Source organism: Dipodomys ordii, unplaced genomic scaffold (assembly GCF_000151885.1).
Source record: "Dipodomys ordii isolate 6190 unplaced genomic scaffold, Dord_2.0 Scaffold204, whole genome shotgun sequence".
Taxonomy (NCBI): Eukaryota; Metazoa; Chordata; class Mammalia; order Rodentia; family Heteromyidae; genus Dipodomys; species Dipodomys ordii.
Window position 1 is genome coordinate 1,466,380 of NW_012267420.1, and position 25,683 is coordinate 1,492,062.

General features: G+C 37.3%; 1 protein-coding gene across 5 annotated transcripts in view; it reads right to left on the reverse strand.

Moving 5' to 3' along the window:
* The window catches only part of Pkib (protein kinase (cAMP-dependent, catalytic) inhibitor beta), a 96,467-nt gene that overhangs the window by 7,782 nt on the left and 63,002 nt on the right, over positions 1-25,683 (reverse strand). The window contains exons 1-2 of one of the 5 annotated variants that reach the window (XM_013035122.1): positions 8,864-8,867; positions 1,584-1,587 (exon numbers count right to left, since the gene is read on the reverse strand). The exons of the other annotated variants lie outside the window; for them this stretch is intronic. The gene's annotated coding sequence lies outside the window, so the exon portion shown is untranslated. Of the gene's footprint in view, positions 1-1,583; positions 1,588-8,863; positions 8,868-25,683 lie in introns of those variants that run through there. 5 annotated transcript variants of the gene reach the window in all.

A 25,683-nucleotide genomic window follows, 5' to 3' on the forward strand; every position in this document is an offset into this window, starting at 1 on the left:
TAGACAAGACAGGTTCTCTCTGCCCAGCCCAAAGAGCTGTGATAAGGTGGGCCCTTCTAAGGTGAAGTCATCTCATCTTCTGGACAGAATTTGTTATTGACTTACAGATACTTTACAGGACCACATTACAGTATGATTCTAAGCAGTATGACTCTCTCAGTTCCCTGGTAAGGGAATTGTTGCAACATTGGGAATGATAAGAAATCCATTAAGAAACTGACATGGCAGGGCACTGGTGGCTTACGCCTGTAATCCAAGCCTCACAGGACGTTGAGATCTGAAGATCACAGTTCTAAGCCAGCCCAGGCAGGAAAGTCCATGAGATTCTTATTGCCAATAAACCACCAGAAAACCAGAAGTGGTGCTGTGGCTCAAGTGGTAGAGCGCTCACCTTGAGCTGAAGAGCTGAGAGATAGCGCCCAGGTGCCAGGTAATGAAAGTAAATGTGTTCGAACCTGTTAGATCTACCTATGGAGGTGCCTGTGACACAGTGGTAAATAAAGCAACAGTCAGTAAACAGCAATAACATTTATAATATGGGGGAAAAAAGAAAAAGTTATAAATGTAGTATGATCTCAATTTTATACAGAGTAGTAATAATGACCACATACATATTACTTTCATTATTTGAAGTCAAAACATCAAGGAATTTGATGCTTTCTTTTTTCATTTCGGGATCCATCTCACCCCATCTCCTGCAGTAAAACCACCACTAATTCATAAGTGAAACCTCAAGATAAACTTTCTAATGAAGCCACTACCTTAACACACTTGGTTGAGAGGTGGTCTGGATCAAACAATGTGAAAAAAATGCTGAGACTAAAAAAAAAAAAGAAATCATGCATTTTTGGTATGTTAGTGCTTTTCTTGTCCGAAGACAGAGAGAGAAGGAGAAAGATTCTACACTGAGTTGGAACTGAGCTCAGTGGTATAACTATCATATGTGAATTAGCACGTGTGAACTAGCAGTGCTCAATCCTCAGCATGAAAAGTAAAAGGATACCGAATATCTTATCAGTATCTCTCCAGCTCTTAATATACCTAATGCTAGATTTCTTTAATTGTGGCTAATGCATTTTTATATGATTTCCTGATTTATGATATAAAGACTTCTTCAAACAAGGTGAAAGAATTAAAACAGCAGCCAGGCTCCAGTGGCTCACGCCTATAATCCTAGCTACTCAGGAGGCTGAGATCAAAGCCTGCCCAGGGAGGAAAAGTCTGTGAGACTCTTATTTCTAATAAACCACCAGAAAACTGGAAGTGGCGCTGTGGTTTAAGTAGTAGAGTGCCTGCTTTGAGCTGAAGAGCTGAGGGACAGCGCCCAGGCCCAGAGTTCAAGTCTCATGACAGACAAAAAAAAAGTTACATTTTTATGTACCAACAAAATAGATGATGATTTATCAAATCAATAGTTATAGGACATCTACTGTATTATTAAGTTCAAGGCCTTGTACCTGGCTCACAGCTTCAAGGAGAACCCAGTTTGCTGACATGAGATAATCTGCTTATATTTCTTTACCTCAAATATTACCCTTTGGAAATAAAATGAAATTTTCCACCCTAAAGTGGGAACTTGTAACAAATCTATCCATTTAAGTAAGAAGGCCATTTTAGGCTACACTGATATTGTAAGAAATAGATGTGTATATAAATTATTTTTTTACTTAGAGATCTGCCTCTTTTAAAAATTCCTTTAGATATATTTCTGTACATACCTTAGCTGATCAGAGGGAGTGACTTAGTTTTATAGTTTCCTCCAACTCTTTTTTTTTTTTTGGTCCAGTCATGGGGCCTGAACGCTGGGCCTGGGCGCTGTCCCTCAGCTCTTCAGCTCAAGGCTAGTGCTCTACCACTTGAGCCACAGCGCCACTTCCAGCTTTTTTCTTATGTGGTGCTGAGGAATTGAACCCAGGGCCTCAGGCATGCAAGGCAAGAGCTCTACCACTGAGCCACCTTCCCAGCCCCTCCAACTCTTTTCTTAAGAGAGAAAACTCTTATTTCCATAGTTTGGAGTTCATTTTGACATATATATATATATATATATATTATATAATTTTATATTAATATAAAGAGGCATGTTGGTGCTCTTGTAGGTTCCAAAAAGGACCATTAACCTTCTCCCATTATTGAAGATGGTTTTGTTTTTGTTTTTGAGACAAGGTCTTGTTATGTGATCCACACTCACTTTGCTTTCCTATGTAGCCCAAGCTGGCCTAAAACTTTTTTTATTCTAACCTCAGCCTCCCAAGTGCTAGGATTTTATGCAAGAGCTACTCTGTGTGATTTTTAAATTTGAAAGGAATGTGTGTGTGTGTGTGTGTGTGTGTGTGTGTGTCCTTTAACCTTCCAGATAGAGACAGTTCCTTAAATGATATATCAATGTGTCACAGGCAGTTTGTTTCCAACAAGTCTTCCCTAAATTCAGACAACTTTTCGCTATCACTATTCTTTTTTCCTGTTTCTTCCCATAATAGAAGATCGACCTGCTACTAATCAGATGGCTGGGAATATTTTGTTCTATCCTGAAAATTTTAGTGGGAAGTTTTCTACAGACTGTCTCTCATCTCTTCATTAGCCAAGCTTTTGGATATAAAATATTTCTAGATTTCAAATGGAGCCCCAAAGGTGCTTCAAGCACACTAAAGCCTAGTCAGAACTGAATTTGTACTTATGGGTAAACAAGTGTAATTTGAAGTTCTGTGGTCAATTTGTGCTTTTCTCAGAAGGATGAAACTTGTCTGTGCCAGGGTTTGAGCAAGAAGTTGAAGTCATTTCCCCTTCCAGTGAAATGGGTGGTTTTCAGATGTCAAATGACTGTGGATGACGTCAGTAAAAAAGAGAGAAGGGGAAGTTAATTCTGACCACCAAGATTCTAAAAGAAACAGCATTGCATTCTTCCACCTGGGTAAAGACTAGACCAAAGTCACCTAATAAATTCAATAAGCAATTGTTGAATTAATAGCAGAAACCTATCAATAATAAGTTAGCAAGCATAAAAAGTAAAGGTTCTGATCATTATTAATATTCACAACAAAGATTGCAAGTAACTACAGGAATGCCCAATGGCTCATGCCATAATCCTTGATGTTCAGGAAACTGAGATCTAAGGATTGTGGTTCAAAGCCAACTCAGGCAGGAAAGTCTGTGAGACTCTTACCTCCAATTAAACAGCAAAAAGCCAGAAGTGGAGCTGTGGGTCAAGTGGTAGAGCACTAACCTTGATTTAAAAAATTCCAGGTACAGGGCCCAGGCCTTGAGTTCAAGGCTCGGCACTTGCATAAATAAATAAGCAATAAATTTAATTAGTAAATATTAAAATGAGCTTTGTTATGTTAATAAGAAAACATGTTTTGCAAGTAGATTGTAGAATACTAGCCCAAGTAATGCCTGTCTGGTTTGGGCATGAGCTCTGTTTACCATAGGTACAACAATAATCAATGCAAAAACTCTGATAGTACTAACTTTTATGCCCATCAAGAGCTCTGATAGTACATGCTCCTGACTTGAGCCCTCTCTAGAAGGGACTCATTAACATAAAATTGAACACATCGTCAGCCTAAAGTCAATACAAGTAACCTACCAGTTTTCCCTTGTATGTACATATGTTGCTCTCTAATACTTTTAAGTAGGCTGATTCCCACACTTTATTGGTTTTGTTCTCAACCAGGGGAGAAATGAAATTCCTTAATCCTCTAAACTGATGCTCTAGATGTTTTATCTAGAATTATTACTGAGAGAGTTACATCTATGAAAAAAACTGCTGTTTCAACTGAAAGATAATTTAAAGCTGTTTAAACATGAGAAGCTTAAATTGCATGTTTTCATTTTAAGGGAATATTTTTGTAACAGGTATATTTATCTATCAGATAAAAATACAGTGTGATTAAAAATAGCAGATCTATTTTAATAACAGCAAAAGTTATACCATATCAAAGCATTAAAAAGCTAGATTTCATTCCACTTCTCAAATTATTCTTATAGATGCATAAGTATTCACACTTAATATAATTTCATTTTATGCTTAATATAGTTTTAGCAAACTTTTTGTTTTTTACTCATATAATAGCATATTAGAATTTAATGTAGACCATTTTTTCAGTAAACTTTTGTTTTTAGCAGTGCTAAGAATTGAACCCAAGACTTTGTCTATGATATGTTAGTACTCTACCATTGAACTATATCTCCAACCCATAATAAACTATTTTAGTCATAAACTGTATATTTCCCTTCATTGCCTATCATAGTTTCCAGAAGTTAAATCCTGCATTGCCTTCGAAAATAGATTTGATTTCCCACAAGACAGCAAATTACCTTATTGGCTTTCTATCTTTCAAAAGTAGAATTAAAAGTACCTGTTTTATTTCTTTACAATCAAGTAAACTAACATTTGTAAAAGCGCATCACTAATAACTACACAAATGAAATGGTTTGAATCTGTCATATTACTGTATAGGCATTCTAATAGAACGTAACTATGAGCCAATATCTTGTTGAATCACATGACTGGCATGACTTCTAGAGACAGCATCTAATGTCAGTTATAAAGTTATTATAATGTCACGATAAAACTCACATACAAGTTTGGCTAACCTTCTTAATCAGCTAAGCCAGCTAAGTCACACACAACCCCCCTGCCCTGCACTGTCCAGGGCAGGTTCTCCTGAAAGATATTTATGGGCAGCAGTAAATCAGTAAATTTCAGGGTTATCTTCAATAGTTAAAATGAGATTGAATCTCAATATCTTCATGATACTTGAAAAATAATCCTTAGTCTAAGTAAATATGATAACTCTATAAAAAAAAGGTTATAAAAGCGAGTCCGGGTTCTACATGAGGCTTTCCCTGACCTCATTTAAAATACTCCTTCTCCGAATGCTTGATTACTCCTTGCCAGGCCCTACTTTTCCCAATGCTTGCTAGCTTTGAACACATATTATAATTTATGTATGAATGTATTAAAGAAAAAAATCTCCCTTCCCAGAAATGTTAAACTTCACATAATTAAGGGTTTTGTATGTCATTTCACTGACATTCATAGCAATTAAAGCCATGCTTGGCACTAAAATCTGTATATTTGTTTCAAAATGATGGTTTTCCTCTTGGTTGACATACTTTTATGCTCATTTTTCAGAAAATGTGAAATTCTGGTAGGCATTAAGAAGAAAAATAATTGTCTCATGCCTCATTAGCCAATTGGTAGTGCTATTGTAATACTGGTATAGATCCTTCCAGAACTTTTTCCATGCTCACAGACACAAGGAAATGACATACAATGTATGCCACATACACAAGTTCATCATATACGTAAGAGTGCCATATGCGTATATTTCAGTTCCATATTATTTGACTGGAAGATGGATTATACTTATTTTATATCATTGACTACATAGTAAAAGTGAAATCTTTTGTAAGCCAGGATAATTATAAATTTGAAGGAAAGGTTTAACAAAACAAAAATTATATATATAGATTACTTTATATATGCACAGGTAAACATTATAAGGTAAATGTATTGAAAGTATTAACTATTAATTATTTCTAGGTGGTGTTTTATTTAAGATTTATATTTTCCTCTTGGAGCTTCATTTTTTACAAATTTCCTATAATAAAGCTTTTTATAACAGAAAAAATATCAGGAACATATTGAGCATTTGGAATGTGAAACACTTTAGAGGGAGTTCTCTCATGATCCTGCATTTTGCAATGATCATTACAATCTTTGAGAAATAAGGAACTGAGCTTGGCGCTCACCTGTAATCCTAGTTACTCAGGAGGCTGAGATCTGAGGATCACAGTTTGAAGGCAGCCCAGGCAGAAAAGTCCATGACACTCTTATCACCAATTAATCAGAAAAAAAATCCAGAAGTAGCACAGTGGCTCAAGTAGTAGGATGCTAGCCTTGAGCAAGAGGAGCTCATGGTCAGCACCCAGGCCGAGTTCAAGCCCCAGGACTATCAAAATAAAAAAAAAAAAAAAGGAAACTAAAGATCATAGGAATGAAGCAATTTGATTAAACCCAGCTAGCAAGTGACAGAGGAAAGACCATAAACTATTATGTCGTCATTCATTTCTTTTAAATTACATCTCTCAAATATCTGTTGAACAAAAAGTCTGTGTCCATCAATTCTTGAGAGCTTACTAAATTCTTTTTGCAATGTAGAATTCTGAGGAACTATGTACAGGAAAACAAAAGATGAAAATTTGGGATATAACTATATCTATATAGGTGTGTGTGTGATACATATCTATCTCTATCTGTCTATTACTATTATAAACAGATATTGGTTTATGTATGTATCTATATATAGACAGATATAGATATATATCCTCACTTTCAAAGGGTTTCAGAACAAAAAATAGAAATAATCAGAATACATTAGGACAGATAGACTTTTTGCACCGCTAGGGTTATGTGAAAGGGAAGTGTTTTGAGTTGTGTAGTCATTAAGGAGAATTCACAAGGCTGTAGACCACCACCCACAAAATTTTGGAGGGATTCTTTAAGGGAGAAAAGAAATAAAAAGGCGAAATCAAAGAAATATCGTGAAGGTAAGTCATGAATGATGGAATGAAAAAGACAAGTCATCATTAAGGAAAAAGAAAAATTTCACATTGGAGCTTAGGCATAACTCGAACAAAAATTATGAAAGAAATGAATGCCATTAAAATGCCTGAATGTATTTTTTTCCTAGGAACTGTGGAAACATGAACATTTCCAAGACACATAAGAAAGATATGTATGAGAAGCAGTGTCTAAAATGGAGACTGATAGCCAGAAGATCATCAAAAAGCAATTAAGAAAGATTATTTTATAAGCGAATCCACCACAATAGGAATGATAAGCTTATTTCCCAAATGCAGAACACCAGAAATTGCTTCTTAGAAATAAGATAATGGTAATGAACTTACATTAGCGGATCTGAAAATTTATTACACAGTACTAGTTAAGATTTTGTAGAATTCTCCAAATATAGTCAATTAAATAAAATAGAGACTTGAAAAATAAACAAATATCCATATTATCCCTTGATTATTGAAACAGGTTTTAACTAGGTTACTGAACTGTTACTTGTGATCCTGAAGTGTTCACAAGAGAAAACCTGATATAGATGGAAAAACTGCTACTCATGGAAATAACATATGGTCCTGTTAATAGTTTATAACAAAATTCTAGGTCTCTTATATGGAAAGCTTCAAGCTATCTTATTTTCCATTTGGCCTGGAATCACTCATATTGTCATTTGAAATTTTTAAGTGAACAATATATATGTTCACTTAATTCAGCAGTAAATATTTTGCTATATTTAATCACTGTAAACACTAACATTCTGTTCTATTATTTGAAAACAAACTGCTAGCAACATACTATAAATACTTAACACATCTCTAAGTCTTAGCATTTACCCACATTCTCTAAATTTGACCCTTCTGGGTATATACCAAATTGATTAGTTTTATATTTTCAATGTAGCTTTTGTTTTCACTACAAACTAGACATCTCATAATCCTGTAGATTTATGAGGGCTCATAGATTATTAAGAAAGCCTTTACCCCAAGCCTTTTCTTCTCTGGTTAAGCCAAGACTAGTAAGTCTTATCTTCTTTTGGAATAGGCTTGTGTTATGTTATCCTTTAACTGACCAGATTACTCTTCTTCTATCTGGGCTTTATTTTGAGGATTTAGTCTATCTTCCACCTTGAAGAATTCCCATTTTATGCCTTATCTCCAGAGCAGGATTCATTAAAACATAACTTGTGCTCCCAAATTATGAAGCTGACCACTTGAAATCTAGGAAAGACTTCAAAAAGACTGCATAAAAGATTGAACAAGTATCATCATCTTGGACTTCCCAGCCTTGAGAATTTTTAAACACACATCTTTTGCTTAAGCAAAATAAAAGTAAAATAGAATTGGAGAGTCACCATGGAGTGAACCTGGTCAGCCTCTGCATATAGTACTTACCTGTTTCTCCAGCTTTGTGATTTCTCATTGATCTGGCTTTGTGAAGAAATCTCTCTCTCTCTCTCCCCTTCCCCCAACTCTCTCTCTCCTGTCTGTCTGTCTGTCTCTGTCTCTCTCTCTCTCTCCTCTCTCTCTCTCTCCCTCTCTCTCTCGTGTCTTTTTTGCAAGCATTTTTTTTAAAAAGCCTTACAAACCTATCCAACATTTGAAATAGTGTGAATACAGATTTTCATTATTCTGTTTTGGCTTTTACTTACTTTATTAGGTCTTCTATAATGCCAGAAAATTAAGTTCTGGCTTTAAGTTTCAATTCCTTCTTGCCCAAATAATAGTATTCATTTGATCACAAGAAGACCAAATGTGCAATAATATAACCATATTTTTTGTTTCACATTTTCCATATTATTTTTAACAGTAGTTTTTTAACTCACAGTGTAAGGCTGTTTTTCTTCCACATGGAAGACAATCTTCTCACTCAAAGTAAAAGCATTCAGTTTCACATTAAAATTCGTTTCCTCTTGGGTAAAGTATCAAATAATTTAAGATGATTTGCAAAATTTATTCCCTCATTTTGTCTACAGCCTAATAATATCAAGGCTCTATATTATGTATTGTCATGACATCTGATAAAATCGGGGGTAAGAGCTTAAATAGTTTGATCATTTCTCCAGTTTATACTCAGGAATGGATAAAATACCTTAAATAACCTTTCTAATCAAAGGGACCAGGAACAGTTCCTACCTATGCCTGAATAACAAATTTCAGTTCCAAATGAGCATATGGAATTATGCAGACAAGCCAATCATACCCCATGGTAGAAAACAGGACACCACACCTGCTCCTTACTACTTCCACAGCTCCTTACTTATTAACTCTCCTCTTGATACAGCATCTTTACAACTGAAAAAAAAATGTGTCTCTGCATCGCTTCTTGTGCTATATTTCACTACTAAACTGACTTGAGTCATACTTGTCAGGGGTTAGGTGTTATGTGTTTCTATCTACAGACCCCTCAGTGAAGAAAGCTCTCCTTCACCAATAGGGTGAATAGGAAGGAAAAAAACCCCACAAAACTAGAGTCAAAAACCACATGGTATTTTCCCACATGATAGAAGATACCTGGTCAGCTTAAATGAACTGCCCCTGGCTAACTGATTCTGAGACATGATGAAAGCTTCCGGAGACAGAACTGCTAATTACTGTGGCACTGTGTGGCACTGTGCGGCCTTTGTCACCATTCCTATTTTCTCATTGCTCTGTCTCCAAGATGAAGGATGTTTGAACTATGCTCTGGTGTGACATGTTTTGGGGTTCAACTTGTGTTTGGCAAGTGCTGAGGTTTTCATTTATAAGGAAAGTTGATGAACAGTGCTTTAACCAGTCAATACTTCAGTCTTCTTTATCTGAATTCAGGCTAGAGCTCTCTGGTCACTGTGTCTAGCCTGGCAACTGCCATTGGCTATTCCAGGAACCTATACAGACACTGTTTGCAGTTGTACTTGCATATCTATTAGATATGCCCAGGGACAGCCAGCCCTCTGGAAGAGAACACCACCCAGCAAAGAATCAAGCATGACATTCCCGATGCTGTTGCTCTTCGTGCAAGGGTAATGACCTTGCTGGACTCCTGTGCTGTTGCTTCCCTTGCTCTTGTTGCTTGATTTCTCCTGACCCCCAAGAACATCATCCATGGTGGCCCGTGGCCCAGGTGCTGATGGCTGATGAAATAAAAAAACAATAGGGGGAGGGGGTAGGGAGAGGAAGGAGCATTTGGTACTCAACCAACCACTGAATGCAAACCCATAGCCAGCATGCCCTGGCTCAGCACTGCTGCCTATCCACACAGAATACTTAATCTCTCAGTTATGAGCCCGAACCCCCCCATCCAAGTTATAGATAAATTCTTTTCTGGCTGTTGACCTATATTCCCAGGAAGATTGGAACTGTGGGAGAAGAGGTGACCACTAACGAGTCTGACTTCTGAACATATCCCATAACTGCCCATATGGTCTGAATCACAAAGTATACATTTCTATGCATACAGACAGAAACTGGAAGCTGTTACTTTACAGGGCTATAGAAAAGAAGGAAAAGAAAAGAATACTACATGATAGAGAATGGGGGCTATGGTTAAAGATGGTTTGATCTGTCAAGTTTGATTACAGATCAGGCACTCTTTCCTTGCACTATTTCATGGAATATCTCTCAGTGCTACAAAAAGTCCCAGTCTATGGGATTATTCTAAAACACCAATGGAATCCTTGTGGCATCTTTTAAATGAACTAACTCAAATCTAACTTAAACCCAGGACTGAACTCAGGTCCTTGTACTTGCTAGGCAAATGCTCCTACACAGAACTAAATTCCAAGCTCCCAAATCCGGCACCATTGATCCATGTAATTCAACCATTCCCTTAGGGGAGACTAGGAACTTGATGATTTTGAGAAGTAGAAACTTATAAATAATATGATGAAGATGAAAAGGACCCTTCCTCCATCTCCTTAGAGGAATATCTAAATATACAGGAGGGAGTAAATTATTATCATCTTAACCATCAGAACTACTGGCTTACCCATATGCCCTGCAGTAACAGCACTCATTGCCTAAAAATATCCCATAATGGTCATAGAGATTCTGACCCAATAAAAAATAAATGAAAATTAAATTAAGTCTTTGACATTTACAAATTGGCCAGACAAAATGGGAACTCGGGATCTGTCCAATAACTATCACAAAGTAAAAGTAATTAACATGGCTTAACTAACATAATTTAAAATAGTGCCTTCAAGAATTAAAACTTGTTTATGGCAGTTTATGAGAGAAGGGGTGATTACCCCTTAATAGTTCAATGTAGTTTATTTGTCCTATTCTTAAACCTGGAGGAAATAAAAACATTTATTCTATGCCACAGTGGATTTCTGTGCCTTTAATGCTATGATTTCATACCATTAAAGGTGATAGAAGTAATAACTTCCTTATTGGCATTGCTGTCTCCCTCCAATCAGAAATTGCCAATATTTTTCCTGTTATAAATTTGGCTAATATAATCTGTTTGGTGCCTATTTGAATAGCCTCTCAGCCAGTTTGCTTTGCTTCTACAAAGAAACAATACACCTTCCCTACACTGGCTATGGAACACTTCCAGAGCATTGTCATTACATACAGGTCCTTCTAGACAAAACTTAAGCATTCACTTTTCTCCAAGAGCACATGTGTGATATCACATGGATGATCTTTACCTCCAGTCATTAATTTCTTTGATACATTTATTAAAATATAATCACAAAGGAGTTCACAAGAGGTTATTATGACACATAGAACAAGGTCCAGCTTCTTTTCTTTTTTTGGGGTGGGGGTCCGGTCGTGGGGCCTGAACTGTGGGCCTGGGCACTGTCCCTCAGCTCTTCAGCTCAAGGCTAACACTCTACCACTTGAGCCACAGCACCACTTCCGGCTTTTTTCTTTTTGCTTATGTGGTGCTGAGGCCTGAGGCATGCAAGGCAAGCGCTCTACCACTGAGCCATCTTCCCAGCCCCAGGTCTAGCTTCTTCAAATAAATTCTTTTTTTTCTTTTTTCTTTCTTTTTTTTTTTTCAGGTAAGGGGTAGGTTTATTCATCGTTCAGGCTGGCACCAGGCCATCTTGGTCCTCCACATGGTGGGGAAAGGCCTGGGAAAGAGAGCTGGGAAAGAGAGAGAAAGAGAGAGAGCTGGGGAAAAGAGCTAAGAGAGAACTAGAAAAGAGAGAAAATAGCTAGAAAAGAGAAGAGCTAGAGAAGAGCAGAGAGAGGGCATCTGGGCCCGGGCTAGGCCTTGTCTAGGGTGTGGGTGGAGAAAATTGTGGCCACATCAAATTCAGATGTGACCTCAGCAGATGCAGATGTGACCTCTTCCAGGTGTCCCAGTTGCCTAGGTAATGCAGGTACTGGGTGGAGACTTTGCTGAGAGGAGGGTGGAGTCTGCTAGCCATCCAGGTAAGTTCTTTTTTTTCTTTAAGAATATTTATTATATAGTCACTGACATCAAGTAAATCTACCATCTAGAAACAATCAGCAGGAACTGATTTCTCTTGAAGTGCAGAATCTCAAAAGCATATACGGATAATACATGTATTCTAAAAAGTAATCTGAGCTGGGCGCCGGTGGGTCACACCTGTAATCCTAGCTACTCAAGAGGCTGAGATCTGAGGATCACAGTTCAAAGCCAGCCCGGGCAGAAAAGTCTGTGAAACTCATCTCCAATAAACTACAGATGTGGTGCTGTGGCTCAAGTAGGAGAAAGAAAGGGGAAGAAAGAGACAAAAAAAGAGAGAAAGAGAGGGAAAGAAAGAGAGAGAGGGAAGGAAGGAAGGAGGGAGAGAAGAAGAGAGGGAGACTTAAAAAAGAGCACTTGGGGCTGGGAAGGTGGCTCAGTGGTACAGCGCTTGCCTTGCATGCATGAGGCATGGGTTCAATTCCTCAGCACCACCATAAGCAAAAAGAAAAAAGCCGGAAGTGGCGCTGTGGCTCAAGTGGTAGAGCACTAGCCTTAAGCTGAAGAGCTGAGGGACAGTACCCAGGCCCAGAGTTCAGGCCCCATGACTGGACCCAAAAAATAAATAAAATAAAATAAAAATAAATAAATAAATAGCACTGCCCTAAGCAATAGAAGGTCAGGAACAGTGCCCTGGCCCTGAGTTCAAGTCTTGGACAGCAAAAAAAAAAGGAAGGAAAGAAAGAGGAAGGCTTCTTGATATATCAGCAAGAGGAAGGCGGCGGCCTCGATGCTCAGTCCCTAGCAAGATTCTATGATGTTGGAGGAAGTCACCCAACTCAGGAGTCCTTCCATACTGGAGACACTCCTTGAAGTAGAATAAACCAACAGCAATGCTATTTTTTCCCATCACAACTAATGGAGCTCATTGGAGAATTGGTACTTTCTATTCCTTAAGCAGAATGTACATTTCAGACTTTCATCTTAGCAGTGAATACTGGCTCCATAAGTACTTTTTTTACAAATCATAGGTTATTGTCAAGAGTTGCTCTTTAATAACTGGAGATACCCAGTTTTAGATACCCAAACCTTGGCAAACAGATTTCTCTACATTTATTGATTGTTTCAAGCCCTCAGTAGGATACTTCTAATTCCCCTTTAGAGTTCTAGAGATAGAATGATAGTGATGAAGGCACTCCTTTCACTTCTCGGAATATACACAATACTTGTCACTTGAAGAAGGCATTCAATGGAAATCTCACCTTACCTATAAGCCTCAGGTAATTAGCCCTAGGAGGCAATCAGTTTCAGTGAGTAGCCTAATGACATGTTTAAAACCTATTTAAACCACAAAGTAGAAAATATTCCCCTTTCCTCTGAAAGTCACTATAAAAAGGGCTGCTGATTAGGGTTCTGTGCAGATACTCACGCTGTGTCAACACACAGGTCTCTAAATTACCTTTATTGGTAGCCAGGAGGATACCTCTAAAATTCTTCTGTCTGATGTTCCTGATCAGGTGGCTACTTTTTACATCTTGAGTAGTTCCATTGTTTTGCTAAACCCTAAACTATCCAGCTATCATCTAGATTTAAATGTCAAATGGTGTCATTTGTGACTGGAGACCTACACTGCAAGCATGACCTCTCATTGAAGAGGTCTCAAATGTTGGCTCCTCACTCTTTCCATGGATGAGGTACCCTAGCCAAACCTCGGTTCTTATCAAAGGGACTTGGCCCAGCTTCTGCTCAGGTGTCAGCTGTCTGCTTGCCAAACTGTTGAAATAAGGTCCATCTTTTCCTCCAGTATTCAGGGGCACCTGGTGCTCTTCACATTTTAAATCTTCTTCTCACATCCCTGGTTGCTCAGTGAGTTCCCAAGTATGGCTCCTATGGGACCCTGCATGATGAACAGTGTCCTCTTTTCCCTCTGCTCTCAGTTTACAATACTAACAGCCTCCAATCTCCACATCAGGAGATGCTGAGCTCTCTCCACTAACAGTGTAAATAAATGAGCAAAACACATACCCCCTACATATGACTAATACCTATTTCCTAAAAGAGATATAAAGGCAGGGAGGAATAAAGCCTCAGTTTCACATGTGTCCTACATCCATGCTGACCAGCACTGGTTTGCAACTTGTTCTATTTAGTCAGTGTGACCTGGAATCCACAGCTGTTGATATCAATGTAATCCCTGCTTGATCCTCTGTTCCAACCTAGGATATGTGGGATACAAGATCTATTTAAACCACTGTGGATCCTTCCTGAGGTCTATGACTTACTTTCAGTCTCTTTTCTGAATATCCTGAGGGCCAGGGAATTGTAGGAAGTGGCTTTCAAGCACATCTGCCTAATATGTGCAGCTTTGTTAACTTGTCACCGTAGGAGTGAAGGCATAATATTCTCTACACTTGGATTTTTTAAATATATTTTTTTATTGTAAAGATACTGTACAAGGGGGCTACAGTTACATGAGCAAGGTAGTGAGTCCATTTCTTATCGAGCATTGTTACCCCTTCCTTTGTTTTTCCCCTACCGTCCCTTTCCTCCCCAACTCCCAGACTCCTCCTCCCCACCCCTCACCCCTGCCCCGCAAAGTTGTAAAGTTCATTTTCAACATAGTGTCTTGTACATCTCGTTGTTACAATGGGTCATCCTGTATCCTTATTTCAGCATTATGTTATTTCCCTTCCCCTCCCCAAATTAGAAAAATGTATATACAAGTTGCAGGACTTGGAATCAAATACAGTGACAACAGGGGTTATACCATGGGGAAAAACATACAAAAGAAACAAAAAAATCACATGGTACATTATAAATTGTTGACTTCCTTAAAATCTTTGTTGCTAGCAGTGCTTAGGTGGCTTATGTCTATAATCCTAACTACTCAGGAGGCTGAGATCTGAGGGCTGTGATTTGAAGCCATTCTGGGCAGGAAAGTCCATGAGACTCATCTTCATTTACCACAAAATGCACCAGAAATAGAGCTGTGGTTTCCATAATAGAATACTAGCCTTGAGCGTAAAACGTCAAGGATGGTGGCCAGTCCCAGAGTTCAGACCCCAGAACTGGTACAAAAGTCAAAAAGTCTGTTATTTCCTTCTGGCTCAACCTAAGGAACTGGTATTCCTCGGGACCTTGCAAAGACTCAATAGTCAGGCTTTTCTCACACTGACAGGTAAATGATTCATTTCCTCTCCCAGAAACGTTAAAAAATGAACTCTTAGGTCATTACATTCTTCTTCCTGCTTGAAGGTTGTTTTCAGTTCTTTTCTCAGCTCAGAAAATCTTTTATTTCAAAAAGCCTGGCTATTGTCAGATATAATATTGGTTTTCAAACCTATGATTCTTTGTTTACATTTTAAAAAGCATGAAAAACATAAGAGAACTTTTGTTGTACATTATGTATCAATTTTCAGTAAATAGTATCTATAAAAAGCATTAAAGGAAGTACAAAAGAGTAAAGAAATCTCAGTTAATTATTAAAAATGTTATCAGGCCATACAAACTTAGGCAACTACTCTTACTGAGCTCTTAACCTTAGGCAGTTGGCTTTATAAATATATTTGCAAATTGTACATTGCTTTATTGCATTATTTCATTTAATCATTACCATGAATGTTTGTGAGAGAAAAGAGACAGACACAGAAAGGAGAAAAAACTACCCATCAATATGGGATGACTAAAATCAAGTTTTCCAGATGTTACGAAACTTCCGTAGATGAGGATCTGAGCTTTGTTATGTGATTCTAAAACATAGGTGTTTTTTTAAAAATCATTGCATTCTAGTGCTTCTAGCGTCATAAGTCTGTGTAAACTTAGAAGAAATTAGCAAAAGAAAACTAACTGCCCTATGTATAAGAAGCCACCTAAAACTCACTGTCAGCATATGCTCATATGTTCTCCGAAATGATTGATCTCAAAACTCTTCAAACAACTTATTTCTCGTATAAACTTTCATCCTCTTTTTTAAATTTGATTTGATTTTGTTGTAAAGTACTGAACATGAAAAAATTTTGAACATTATTGTTACCCCCTCCCTTATTTTTCTCCCCTCCCCTCCCCCCGCCTCCAACTCTCCCCAAATTGTAAAGTTCATTTCAGTATCGCTGTTGAATGCAGGTCATAGAATTAAAATAATATTCATGATGTTGAATAAACAATGTATCTTCTGGTCCTTGTACTTTGAACAGTTAGACAATTTCAATATGATCCACATTCTGATACCTTAAAACTCTTTACCAGAATAAAACAGAAGCAAACTCTTATTGCAGATGATCTGATCTCTAAGTTAGTTCCAGATATGTTAGTTGACTTTCCAAATTATTTTCCATGACAGAACTCAATTGAAAAGAATAAGAGACCAATACAATATTTTATTTAGTAGCACTGGTAGGCTTAACATTTAATTTTGTATGTACTTTTTTTTTGTAATTTGTATGTACTTCTTTTGTATGTACTTTTATCTTTGTGGTTTTGTGTTAAGGTGTGAAAATAAATGTACATCTTAGAAAAAGATATTTCCTAATTATAAGAGAGAGAAAAAAATCTCAAAGATAACAGCAAAGGAGTCTCCTTATTAGATTCCTTGGGTAGAAGTGGAAGTGGGCTACATTCCACTCTATCAGTTCAGTTAGTCATTTTTTTTAACTGTATTTTTTTTGTCTTTTCTTTTTTGGTACTGGGGATCGAACCCAGGACGTTGCGCTTGCTAGGCAAGCGCTTTGCCACTGAGCTACATCCCAGCCCTAGTTAGTCATTTTTATACAGTGAGACAAATCCAGATATCTCTTACTGTAAAATCCTGAACTTTGTTCTAGTAAGCTGTCATTGAAATCTGCTGCCTTTTCCCAGCCATGTACACCCCAGGCTGAGCATCCTTCAAGCTCAGTAGCTCCTCAGTGATCAAGCTCCGCCCCATCCCTGCAGCTCTCAGTGACCTCTCTCAAGGTTTTTTGTTAGCTTTGGATATTTTCCTTTTATAGCTTTGCTAACATAATCATATTACATCCTGACACCAGCTAGTGTAAATTAATTCACACGTGCCACTCCACAAAGAACCCGATTTTCTTTTCCACTTTAACACTTGATTAAATTATGGAAAGACGACAAAAACATAAGGTCTCTGAGAAAAGGATATCTTACCTGTACCAGCCTGGAAACTAACACAATGAATTTTAAAGCAAACTAATTCTTCCTAAAATTTGTAAAAATCTTAATGGGAGAAGTATAGAGAACTATAGGAGGAGAGAGAGAGCAAAGGTAGGTTAAAAAAAAAGTATTGACTGAAAATCAATCTCTGTCAGATGAAGCAGGGCAGTGTTTCCCCAAATTGTCTGTATATAAGCCTTACTTGGGGAGGAATCTGGTATCAAGACCCAGTGCTAGATCTTCTTCTGAACTTTTAATTCAGCAGTTTTGATGTGATCTGTATTATAAACACTGTAGATGATTGTGGCCAACAAGTGTAAGAATAATTAATCTGCGCTAAAAATTAAATTGAGTTATATTCTCCTCTACCTTTCTCCAAAAATATTACCAGGAATAAACAAATGGATTTTTGTTACTGAGGAGGTTTAGAACACTTTCACCTGAATGAGCAGATTGTTTTTATTAGTGGTGTCTAACAAAGTATAGCAACACATACACAGAGACTTGGAGAACAGCCCATCCAATTTCAGGTCTCACTAGTCTTTCCTTGTAGTACACTGAAAATTGCGATAAATCACAAGAAAAACTTTCCCTAGACCTTCAACTAGACATATGTCAGGACATACATCGATATCATGGATTGGGCTATTTATTTCACCTGCACTCTGATAACCAACACTAAGGGTCATCACTAAGCCACTTTAATATCATGCTCACTAAACATTCGATGCAGGTGACCTGTTTTTTTTTTTTTTCCCAAAGGAACAAAAACTCCTGGGAATTTTAGATGAATTCCACACTGCCTCATGCTGTCTTTATCATTTGTAAATACTGTCCATGCAAATATGCAGTTTGTTACTGATTATTTTTTTTGTCAGTTGTGGGGCTTGAACTCTTGGCCTAGGCGTTGTCCCTGAGCTCTTCAGCTCAAGGTGAACACTGTATCACTTGAGCCACAGCACCTCTTCTAGTTTTCTGGTGGTTAATTGGAGATAGAGTCTCATGGACTTTCCTGCCTGGTCTGGCTTTGAACTATGATCCTCAATCTCTGCCTCCTGAGTAGCTAGGATTACAGGTGTGAGCCACTGGTGCCCCACTTTTTTCTGATTTTCAATTGAAAAAAAAATGAACCACACAGCTTGGATGGTCTTTTAAGTATTAACTGTATTTATATTCTAGACATTGTCCACAAACCAGGAAAGACTTCCAAATCCCCCATCACTCTGTCTCTCAGTAGATTTTCCATTATTCTCTTTTGTCATTTTCTTAAAGACACTAAAGAATTTTGGAGTGGATAAAGATAAAATACCTAGGAATTAACTTAACCAAAGAAGTGAAGGACCTCTATGATGAAAACTTTAAAAACCTGAAAAAGGAAATCAAAACAGAACTTAGAAAGTGGAAAAACCTCCCAGGCTCCTGGATTGGAAGGAACAACATCGTGAAAATGGCAATACTTCCCAAGGCTATCTACAAATTCAATGCGATACCTATCAATATTCCAACCTCATTCTTCAAGGAAATAGAAGAGGCAATCCAAAAATTCATACGGAACAATAAAAGACCCCAAATAGCAAAAATGATCCTCAACAGAAAGAACAGTGCTGGAGGAATATCAATACCAAATTTCGAACTCTACTACAAAGCCATAGTAATCAAAACAGCTTGGTACTGGCACAAGAACAGACCTCAGCACCAATGAAATAGAATTGAAAACCTAGACATGAACCCACAGACCTATAGCCATCTAATCTTCGATAAGGAAGCTAAAAAAAATACAATGGAAGAAAGACAGCCTCGTCAGTAAATGGTGCTGGCAAAATTGGTTAATCATTTGTAAAAAACTAAAGCTAGATCCTTATCTATCACCCTGCACCAGAATCAACTCCAAATGGATCAAAGACCTTGGAGTCAAAGCAGACACCCTGAAAACCCTAGGTCTCCTTAGCACAAGCTGAAATTTTCTTATTAGAGACCCAGAAATACAACAAATCAAAAAAAGGTGGACAAATGGGATTGCATGAAGTTGCAGAGCTTCTCCATGGCAAAGGACATAGCTAGCAAGATCAATAGAAAGCCCACAGATTGGGAGAAGATCTTCACTAGCCATACAAGGGACAAGGGTCTCATATCTAAAATATACTTGGAATGCAAAAAATTAAATCCCCAAAAACAAATCCTCAAAGAAACAACTGCCCAATAAATGAGTGGGCTAAAGACTTAGAGAAACTTCTCTGAAGAGGAAATGGCCAATAGACATGAAGGAATGCTCAACTTCTCTAGCCATAAAAGAAATGCAAATCAAAACAACATTGAGATACCATCTCACCCCAGTTAGAATGGCTATAATCAAGAACTCTAATAACAACAGATGCTGCAGAGGATGTGGCCAAAAGAGAACCCTACTACACTGTTGGTGGGAGTGTAAACTTGTTCAACCACTTTAGAAAGTAGTATGGAGGTTCCTCAAGAAGCATAGGTCCCGTGGTTTCCCTTATTTGCAATAACTAGTATATGTCTGAGACAAGCAAAAACGGGCAGATAAATGAACTCCAAGATAAGGACTCAAATGATTTTTCTTTCTTGTGATTGTTTCTAACATATTTATAAGATGATTTTTTTGTTGTTTTGTATGTCCCTCCCCCACAATATAATCCCTGTTTTCATTGTATTTGATGTTGCTATAATTTGGGGAGGGGAAGGGAAAAAAACAAATTGTTTAAATAGGGATAGAGGTGGACCCATTGCAACAATGAGATGTACAAGAGGTTATGTTGAAACACGAACTCTACAACTTTGGCATGGGGGGAGGGGAAGAGAATGGGAAGGGCTGGGAAGGGGAAACAAAGGAGGAGGCAACAATGCTTGATAAGAAATGTACTCATTACCTTGCTCATGTCATTGTGACCCCTCTGTATGGTATTTTCACAATAAAAAAAATTAAAAAAGAACTTTGGAGTGGGAAAAGAACTCAAATCCATCAGGATTAAAATAATTGGAAACCATACCAAAACAAAACAAAAAAAAACCTGATTATAGTTAAGTTGGAATTTAGTATTACTACAGATAACTGTCAAAATCCTTCCCATCAGGAAGGGTGGGGATAAAAGCAAGTGGGTACATTTAAAGAAGTAGGAAGGATTGCTCACTGAAGTTACTGCTGAAGAGTCAGCTTGAGCATCCTACATGTTACTGAAGATCTCTCCAGGTCTCGCTATGAGACATTAAAAAAACGGACTCGGTATAAGGCAACCATGGTGAAAAAAATTCAGCTAATACTAACATCACTTATAGATATTCATCTTCTTAATTTCAAAAAGTATCAGAAGCAATCATTGGAGATGTAATCAATATTAAATAGCTTTTTGTAACAGAATAAAAACTGAGGATGGAAGTAGTGGAGAAAATCTCTGCATGCTCATTTTAGAATTTTATTACAGCAGTAAGCCAGCCTCTGACCAAGTGTAATTACTATTCTTTATCAGACTGTCCCCAAACAGCCACCCTGTCTCCTTTACCATCTTCTTTCATCAATCATCTCTGGCTTTCCTCTTCCTGTCTCTGGATTTTCTAAGAGTCTCTTTTCATCCTACTCAGACAAGGTTTAGAAAATTCACTCAATCATTATTTTAGCTCAATGGGTAAAATTTACTAAAATATATTTTATTTGTAACAAAAAGTGTGAATTTTAAGTTAAATCCAATTAGTACAGATTATAGCTTTTATTTAGCTTTAATGAAAAATGTTACGGTGCAAGAACATTGTCACTGGTCAATAGTCCCTGAGTCTTTTAGTCTCAGAGGACTCCTAAATTCCAGGCTAAATAGTCCAGTGTAGAATACTAAGATCTCAGATCATTTTGAATCCTTTCATGCTGGGACCTGCTGGACTTCGATAGCAATCTGGCTTTTTCAAGAACCGCTAGTACAAAGTATAGAAATTATGGAAAAGAATTTTGAGTGAAGTAAGCCAGACCCAAAGAAACATAGACTCCATGGTTTACCTCATTTATAATAATAGTATATGTCTAGCATAGTCCTAGAAGAGGATCACAACAGCTCAATAGCTATGTACATGTGACCAGATAAGGGGATGCTAAGCAAAACGAACTCCAAGATATGAAAACAAAAGGTTTTTCTTTGTTGTAGATGTTTTTTGAAAAAGAAAAAGTAATATAAATGTTCTAAATTGCTTTCTTCCTTTTTCACATACTTGTATGTGTCAATTTGCTCAGTAATTCGTTGCAGAGCATGGAAAGAAAGCAGAGGTGTTTGCTCTCTGTTAATTTAGATAGTCTCTGTCTTCTGAACTGCTGCCAATTTTTATGACTATCATTAAAATACTTGTTTCACATAAATTCTAAACAAAGTTTAATGCTGGTTAAAGCATCAAGTTTCTTTGATGCAGATTTAAGCTAAGATAGCTGTCGCAATCATAGCAGATAGTAGTAGTATAGTAGCATAGTAGTTCTTTACTTATAGGAACCACTTCAACTGAGGCTAAGCAGGATGAATATTTTGCTACTAGACTCTAAGATTCTTTTCTTTCACTTAAATCTCTCTGAAACTTGACTCTACACTTATCTGGTTCATTCTTATCTATATTTCTCATATTATCTCCTATATATGTAATGGTTATTGTGAATAGAAATTTTAATTTTTAATAAACAAAGACTTTATATTGCCTGTCTGTACAATATTTCAATATTTAAATTAAAAATTGTGATGAACCAAATTATCCAGCTGCTAATTCCAACACAGTCTGTTACAAGGATTAAGTGACTGATTTTTTTTCATAACAAATTTTAACAACCTGTGAAGTTCAAGGAGAAAATTAACAAGTTAAGTGTTTTCAGGATTTAAAAATGCATAGAAATATTCAACAGAACCTTGCTCATGTAATTGTAACCCCTCTGTACAGTATTTTTACAACAAAAAATTAATAATAATAATAATAATAAAGAAATATTCAACAGACTTATTTTTAAAATTGAGATGTGCATTTTAAACAGGAGACTGACATGTAATCTTGGTCACATACATCTCATACAATTTCTTTTCCCCACTTTCAAGTTAATAAAATGGATACAAGCAAATCAACACTATTAGAAGCATTCAAGAGAACAAGACAGAGACAATCCATGAGCAATTTGTCATTATCTGAGAATTTGTATGCATAATTTTGAAACCTTAGATGTCAACCTTTGAGAACTGGCTAATAAACATAAAATTAATAACAAGTGATCCTGATTTCATAGATGAGGAAAGGAGTCAGGAACACTATTTTGACTAAACATCTGGTTCATTTCAAAATCTAAACATCTTGTAACTGGATAAATTCATTCCATTAGATAAGATAGCAATAGATTCTATTATACTTTTTTAAGAATAAAAATCATTTTGACATCAGATCAATTGTGGGCATGGGGTGCATTCCATGTAGGTGGGGCGTGATTGGGACACCAGTTGATTGAAGACACTTGAACAGGTGTTTCTAAAGGAAATTAGCATGCTAGTCTGAGTAGACTGGCAAGAACCACATTCAGTACAAATAGGCATCACCCAACCAGCTCAGGGGGTGGACAAAATAAAAGAGGGAGAAAAATGAGTGGCACACACTCTTCCTTTTCTATCTTGGGACACTAGAAACCCTGGCTCCCTGCATCTTGAATTCCAAAACTTGCACCAGTCAGCAGTACCCTGTGTTTTCAGCTTCAAAATAAGAGTTACACCACTGTGCATAACATAGATGCAGTTTATCCATCACCAGTTATGGGACTCAGCATGCATAATTGTGTGAGTCAATTTCCCTAATTAATCTTCTCTCATATCGATCTGTCTTTCTGTTTGTCTGTTTATCTATCTACCATGATCAACATCTATCATATACATGTATTATTGGTCTGTCTTTCTGGAAAACCGTGACTAATACATTGCTCTAGAAAAGTCTTTTCAATGGAACTGGGATAGAGAAGCCTCATAGAATTAGTAAGTGAAAACAAATTATGACACATTTCCATCCTATACTGGTACAATAATACATATATTACCATAATATATTGTTCTTTTATGGTTGCTATTTCCAGGTTCTAATTGCTTTGACTTAATTGGTTTAATAAAAAGTGTCAATATGCTGTTTGAATCAGCTTCATTTATTTAACCAAACTGATTTCAGAAAGGAAAAAGCAATTACAAAATCAAGGGAAATCTTATATCATTTGGGTATTAAAAACAGTATTACATATGACTGAAATTCAATTTTTGTTGTTGTTGTTGGGTTTTTTGTTGTTTTTTTTTGGTCCCATCGTTGGGCCTAAACTCTGGGCCTAGGCGCTGTCCCTCAGCTCTTCAGCTCAAGGCTAGCACTCTACCACTTGAGCCACAGCGCCACTTCTGGCTTTTTTTTTTTTCTGCTTATGTGGTGCTGAGAAATTGAACCCAGGGCTTCATGCATGCAAGGCAAGCACTCTACCACTGAGCCACCTTCCCAGCCCAAAAACTCAGTTTCTTTTGATGGATAAAAAAGCAAGTTATCTTCTATTTAAATACAGTATTTTACCAAATGACCAAGTATAAATTAGCTAATCAAAATCACTTCTATTCATCTATAAATTTATTAATTCAGTTGGAAAACATCTGTTGTGTATCGAATATATGTCTAGTAAAACAGTTTTACAATTATTTTATATAATCTAACAGGAAAACATCCAAAGAATAACAAACACAAAGTCCTGTATGACTAATATTATGATAAGTCTAGGATGAAAAATTGTAACGTCAAGATCTGACTCACTGATAGTATGAGTTGACATATGAATGAATAAAAGCAGCTGCAGCTGGCATAGGGGTTATAAAAATAGAAGAACACATGTTTTAGAAACTGAAGAAAGCCAGTATGACCAGTATTGAGAGGAAAACGGAGAATGGCAAGAGGTGAAGAGAGTAGCTAAATAGGAACTACTTCACTCAGACAAGGTGAAGATCTCATCCGCCCTAATAGCAACTGGAAGTTACTGAAGGATTTTAAGCAATAGTATGACAACCATAATTGATCCTTTGGGATGGTCATTTCTGCTGCCAAGAATTGTATAGATTGGGGGAAGATAAAAATAGTTTCAAGAGGTGAGTTTGGAGGCAATTACAGTATTCTGTGTGAGAAACAAAGATAACTCAGAAAAGAGTTTGTGTGTTCTATTAACACCTCAAAAATGTTTTGCATTTTACAACTGACCCATTTTCTTAGAATTAAACATAGCAGAGCTAAAAAAAAAAAAGCAGTAATAAAAAAGGCGGCACATGTGCTTTGCAACAGGATATATCTGGTTTTCACCTTTGGTCTGGTTTGGAGGCGGCACAGCCTATTAATAGCTAAAGGACCATATGCAAGGCACATAAGGTCTCTAAGCCTCAGCGTTTGTACCTTTGGAGTTCACATAATAACACTTCCCGCAGGTGAGAATATTAAGTGTGACAATGCATGCGATATTCTCAGCATGAACAGTTAATATTGAGAAGCCTCAGGACCAGTCATCTGATGGCATTCTCTCTGCTGGGAAATTCTCTCCTTTCTTTAGAAACCTGTTCTTTCTGATTTTTTTTTTCTTTTTGCTTATGTGGTGCTGAGGAATCGAACCCAGGGCCTCATGCATGCAAGCGCTCTACCACTGAACCACCTTCCCAGCCCCTTCTTTCTGAATTTTCTCTCAGCAAACAGCACAGACACAGAGTTGGGGGAAAGGCGCTGCTCTGGCAAAGGTAAAGACAGACATAAGAAAGACAAGTAAAGATGGAGATGCTGCTGAACAGTCTGTCTCTTTGAGTGTGCGTGGGAACTATCTCCACATCCTTCTTGCCAAACTCAGTTGGAAAGGAAGACCCTCTCACTTTCAGAAAGATAGCTGGACAGATTAGGGGGAAAGCTGTCTCATCGAGCACTTTCTTCTGCTCACCTACTGGCTGTTCAGAAGCCTAAATCATCATGAGGGAAACTGGTTTCACAGGTGTTACTGGCTCCAGAAATGGTAGCCAATCAGCCAGGTATGATGGGGATGGAGCTGAGTTTGGAGCAGAAATCCAATTGTTAATCATGGCCTTAGACAAGTCCTTTAGTTACTTTCCTTTTCTGTGAAATAAGACGTTGTTGGATGGTTTCAAACACTCTTTTCTGGCTGAGAAAGTGAGTGGTTTATGGACCTATCACCTCGTTTACTTAAAGTAAGTAAACAACCAAGGATGAGGCAACCGTGAGTTCTGTTAATCCTAGAGTAAAGACATCTAAGCTCATCCTTTTCACTCCTGTAACTTAATTTGAACTAGCAGAAGCACATACTCCCCACTTAATTCCCAATCCACATATAGTAAGCATAGCCAAAAGCTTCATCATAAAAAATAATTACCAACAATGAGGCTATAAATTAGTGCCTTGCAAATATCTAAAGCTGCAAGGCGATTGCTTGAAACTATGTTTCAAAGCCTTGCATCAATTACTGAATCAGAATCTCTTAAGGCAAATCTCCAGGAATACCTACTTTTACAAATTTTTCTTTTTTTTTGTAATCAGCTACCTCGAAGAGGATCACCTTTAAAGAAAGATTTGCT